The sequence below is a fragment of the Fistularia commersonii genome, chromosome 6, assembly GCF_037954325.1.
Source record: "Fistularia commersonii isolate RoL2024-O1a breed Wild chromosome 6, RoL_Fcom_v1.0, whole genome shotgun sequence".
In the NCBI taxonomy this organism is placed as follows: Eukaryota; Metazoa; Chordata; class Actinopteri; order Syngnathiformes; family Fistulariidae; genus Fistularia; species Fistularia commersonii.
In genome coordinates, this window is record NC_141289.1 from 13,097,853 (window position 1) to 13,103,852 (window position 6,000).

The following is a 6,000-nucleotide window of genomic DNA, read 5'->3' on the forward strand; positions in this document are numbered from 1 at the left end:
AACACAGGCCTAAAACAATTTTTAGGTATAAATAAGCACATACATGAAGCCTGGGATTCCAGTGTGATGAGACATGGGTGGGCAAATATTAAGTGGTGAAAGCGAAATCAATTCCCAGCGTAACTACGTGGTTGGATGTGCCAGTATCTCTGTATACTTTCCTTAGCTGAACACTTCTTTATAAAGAACCCTCAATCACCCGTTCACCTGTGCTCACTGCTCCCACTCGATAAAATCACAAACCCTAAGACCATAATTTGTCATTCAAACACTTATTCTATACCGGATGGAGTGGATGGAGTCAATCCATAGGCTGAGTACCAGTTCCCTCTCCACCGCCTGTCTTGGATTCAGCACCATGGACAGCGACAACCCCAAGAACCCACAGCCACTCTTTATCCACCTAATGTCTCTGCTTGTCCCTTTTATCCCACCCCATTTTACGTTGTTCCTTGGAGGATCTAAAGGTTTCATTTTGATCCCAAACCCTCCAGCTCCTCTCCACCGAGCCCTGAACCTTTCTTTTGCCAACCCCCATTACCTTGCCAACCCCCTATTATTGACTTTGTATGATATGGCCTCTGAGAACTTAATTGGAAAAAAAAGTTCCCATTTATAACTCTTGGATGAATCTACAAACAAACAACCCATAATAACCCACTCCCAAACACACCTGTCAGCTGCAAGGCCCCATTATTACATCCCCCACCCCTCCCGGATGCTCTTTTAAAGTCCTCAACATCCCCCTCTCTACATCTTCACTAGGAACCGGGCAGATGTCAGTATAGGTTCTATACTGATACTTTCAACTGGAGCCATCAAGTTTGCGGTCAAATATTTTGCCCACTTCTTCATCCGGAAATGAATTTGCCAAGAAATTCTACTACAAAACAACCTGCTCGATTTGGACCTGTGTTTATGGGAGACCTTGTCCGGAGAATTAATGGATAAATCTAAGTTTCACGTTCACCGGATCCATTTGATTCCTTCAACTTTTCCCCAAATGCCACAAAATCTCCCAGCCGTGAATATCGTCTCATGTGTGACCTTGGCAAACGGCTTTAAAACATTAAGAAAGACTTTAGACAAAATGTGTAACACTTTCATGGGATCGCATGTCCTTTGACAAAAGGATTATGGTTTAATTTTTCAAAAATAAGTAAATGCTAAACGCATTCATGTGTGCATATTTATCAAGTACAGCAGACAGTTCCTCTCTGCAATGGCTCCACACGGCAAGAGGGTCTGAGCTTATGAATAGAAACAACACAAATTGAAAGCACCGGAGTCACTACCTTTTTTTCTCTGTCAATTACTGGCAGATATATGATTTCAAGTAAAAGGCCAGACATCAGCCAAAGCGTCTGAACTGTAATTTCACTTCTTTCATTGTTATTTCTCTGACTCCTCCAGGGGTTTTTAAAGGTGACAGAGGCGTTCCCTGTTGTCTCGCCATTAAGGATGTACCACAGATAAATGCTGGTGTATGTTTCCCTCTTGCCCTCTTCACAACCTGCAGTATGTTTCTCTGACAGAGCTAGTTAGCACTGAAAAAAAACCTCAGCCACTTTTGGCTTCTTTCACAAGCGCTGGTTTCATTCATCTTGCTTTGCTCCAGATTAGCCTTCATCATTTAATGACATGAATTGCAAATGGCTGGTAATGAGATAATAATCTCTGAGAATATTCTTTCCTACTCATGACTCTGAATACCAGTCCAATTAAAATAGCTAATTTCAAAGTATTAACATCTGGTCAGAAGGACATTTATTCCCTGGAGGGGAACTTGAGCCACGGCAGGAGCAGGAATTTCTCAACCCTGGCAACCTCGGAAAAGAGGAGGTTGATGTTAACCAGAGCAATTTAAAGGAGTTTACAATGCTATACAGGACTGCAACCCTATAACCATTGTCCAGGAATATGTGCAAACCCTTTTTCATTTCTTTTTTCACAAAAAATAAACCTTTACCTGTCTCATATTTGACATATTGGACTGTCATATGAATGCTATTTTGGCCCAAATCAGGACGTTTTCTTGGTATTGATATTGGTGTTTCCATACCATGCCGATGCTCATTGCGATGGTTTACTTTGTTTCTGTTGTTATCCTGTAAGTAATCCTTGCTCTGAAAACAGCATTGAATATCAATACATCTTATTCGCTGGCAGGCTGATAGCAGTGCACCAAGGCAAAATTATGCCAGTATCTTTTCATGGATGTAAATGCATGTAATACACATTCGTAGACATATTTGTTTGGATTTTTAAAATATTTAAATTATAATCTCAATCTCTAATCAGGCGATCCAGTTCTAAATGGTCCGTGTTATCAATGGAAACCAAGCGGTGAAGTTGAGTCAGCTGACCGCGTCCCCTTAAACCCAGCGTGTCGTTGGAACAGTGAAGAAACTATTTGCAGTCGCAAAATTGGATATATACTGGTGACCCATAAGTGCTTTCAGCTTTATCTGCACCACACAGTAGCAGATGCTGGCAGTATTTATAGTCATGGGGGTGAAATTATTTAATAGGACCCAACTTTGGGAAAATGCTCCTGAGTGCAGGATGAATCATTGCCCATTTTAAACCATTCTGCGAGAAGTAACTGATGGACATTGTGCTAGAAACATTTTTTTCTTTATGTATCTTTGCCATGAAATTTTAGAGAAATGACCTCCTATTACAGGATTAGAGCTGGAACATGTTTCCTTCTCTATCATACTATATTTCAATAAATTTAAGTTGGGTTTTTTTCCTTGTTTTTTTCATCAAAATTCAAATAAGAATACCCGGCTTCAGTGTATTCTGAAGTGCAGTGATACAAACATGTAATTTTAGGTGATGTGTCTTGAAAAGGGAACAAGTAGCAGCTTTTTTTTGTCTCTCTGATGTATTTGAACCCGTTTCTTTAGAAGTTTTTTTCGAAAATGACAACAAATATACAGAAATCAGCTACGATTGAAACATGAATGCAAATAATTTTAACACTTTCAGCGGCTATTAGTTCACCGGCTGGTGCCTCATAGAAGGTGTACGCAAACAATGCAAACAATGAGGCATTTCAAATTATCTGTTTGCCCTCATAAAGTATGACTCCCTATTTCTTAATATGGTTAAATGTGCAGAGCACTCAGTCAACGTAGATCCTTTGATGCTCGTACCTTTAGCGCAGACGCACATGCGCGCTCACAATTACCATATGCCGTCACTGTTTCTTTCCATCACGGGGCTAACCTGCATAATAGGTGTCACATTAGCAACACAACAAATCAAACCGTCCTCTGGTTCCCAGCTCTCCCCTCTGCAGCACAGCTGTAGGCCTCTCTTTGTTGTTACGGGACATTCTAATTAATATGATAAATAAGATGGCGGGTTGGACTCCCTGATGATTTTTAATTGGAAGAAGCCTTGAATGGCACGCAGGCTGGGGTGGAGATTAGTGGGTTATTTGTGAATGTTTAGAGAACGGGTATTAGAGGAAGTGAGAATTCTAACCTCGCATTGATTTCCTGTTTCATTGTGATGTTCTGCTCAGTGAGCACGCACACACACAGACACATACGCGTGCACAGTGGAGTGAGAGACAGCTGACTTGACTGAGTCGCTGTGTTCGCACTCCCCCTGATAAACAAGCTCACAATCCTGTAGATCCACCACTACCAGGTCCAAAACTGCATTGTTTACCGTGCAGACTTTACAAGTCCTGCAATTTTATGGTCATCACTGAACATCAGCGATAAAAATAGGGATTTACAGATTACTTATCGAAATTTCACAGTTCAAACTTTATGCTTTCCATTCACCATGCTGTTAGCTGTTCGTGTACCTGTTTAATGTATACGATGTACCACCTACAGACCAAAATGAGGAAAAAAAAAAAGGAAGTATCTGACAGCTTTGCCTCAAGCATCTACCAGCCCACTTCTCCTCAACACACACACACACACACTCAGGCATAAACACTGACACACACAACTCTGATCTCCTCATCCCCAGCTAATCCCACTCCATCTAAATCAGAGCAAACAGCCCGGAGGAGACAAACTGCTGTTGTTTTGTGCCCATCTAATCCTTCTCTCCATCATTCTCATCTCCTCCTTGCATCTGACAAGGAGCCTCAGAATCAGCGGAGATCCGTTTGGATCGAAACAGCTACAGCGGTCCCAGAGACTGGACCCTTTTATTCAGGCCTTTTTCATTCAAAGTCGCATGTCGAGACTCCAAGACTAAAAAAAAACCTCCTGCCTGTCTGGACAGTCGAAACATCTCTGGATCTCCCCTCTGAGAAATTTAAGAGTGTGGATTTCCACAATAAATTCCCCTTCCTGGCACTGTGAGGGAAAATTATTTAGAGGGGGGAGAGAGAGAATTGTGAAGACAAAGAGAGCAGAAAAAGGATATAGATGAGGAGAGATTATTGGATCAGGGTGGATGAAAATGCATGTCGAAAGAGCAAAAAAAAAAATGTAAAAAAAGACGGAATAGTGGGGATAGAAAAAGAGGAGAGTGAATAAATGGAGGGAGATTACTTAATGAAAGAAGAGGGGATACGACGGAAATCGAGTACAGTGCATCTCACTAAATATAAAATATCACAAACAATGTTTGGAGTCGTTTCGTGGCACCCAACCCACCGCGCCTTCACCTCCACCTCCACCCCCCAGCCTGGAAACAGGGTGGACACACCTTTCACGCAACACGGTATCAAGAAAGCCAACCAAACTTCTGAACACTCAAAGGCTCAAGTCTCAAGTTTTCTGTAATGTTGTAGAAACAGGGTTTGGGATTTCTACGGATTAGGATATTATCAGTCCATTATGTGGTTATTACCAGTTGTAATCTGAGGATAGTTCAGCCTAACCCTACCCCGGTGTAGTTTAAGTAAAAGATGCCCTCTAGTGACCGTGGTAATAATGTCCAGAGATAAAAATGAATAAAAATCAGATGATATTGAAAGCGGACATCTGCGTGGAGCAAAAGCTCCCGTGATGGATGACTCAGATCATAGCAATGATTTTGATGACACCGTAACATTAATATGCTCTATTGGGGGGGAAATAATTAATAATTGAGCTTTGTTTTGTTGCATTGCTTTTGCTGAAAAAGTATGACATAGTGTACATCAAAAAAAAAAAAAAATTAAGTCAATTTATTTGGTTGGGCAAATAATTCTTGAATGGAGCCTCAGTGAAGCTGAGGTTATGAATGGAAAATACCAGAAGAAATGTGCCTTCCAAAGAGGAAAAGAAATGAAGGAATTTTTGTCGAAATCTTCTTGTCGTGGCAACTGGAGTTGACTTTCTTCACTTGAAGATGTTTTACCCTTCATCCGGGAGGATTCATTAAGCCTCTTGACAAAAATTCACCATGACCCGGATGACTGAGAACCTCCACAGATATGAGATGAAAGAATCCACCTGACTTGGGGGAATCACCAATTTATTGGATGTAACGTGATTCTTTACACTGCAAGGTTGGAAAGAATCAAAGGGGATGTGAAGATTTAAAAAGAAAAAAAGCGGATAGTAACAAATCAAGACGGCAGGAGTGAAGACTATGCAAAGAAATATGATGAATAGAGAGAAACAGGTGATGAAGAACAAGAGAAGGATAGAGGAGAATGAAAGGAGAAAGGACAGACACACACACACACACACACAAAAACACACACACTTACACACAGTTTCCACTTTGCCACAGCACCATTTAAAGCTGTAATGACAGGGCAGAGAGTGATAAGAGACTCTGAGTGGAGAGGCCACTATAGCTGCTCTCCTCTCCCTGCTAACAGCTGTAATTATCCAAACTCCACACTCACTACTATTGATCTCTCCCTCTTCCTCCACCCCCAACCTGAGAGCGTGTCTATCTCTCTCTCTTGACAGGGTGACAGTGGAGTGTGTTCCTCTCAGAACACGAGTTGTTCACACCTGCTGCCAGTACACAGGGAGAGTAGGGACAAGAGCCTGATAAAACATGCATGAGAGCCACAAAACACAA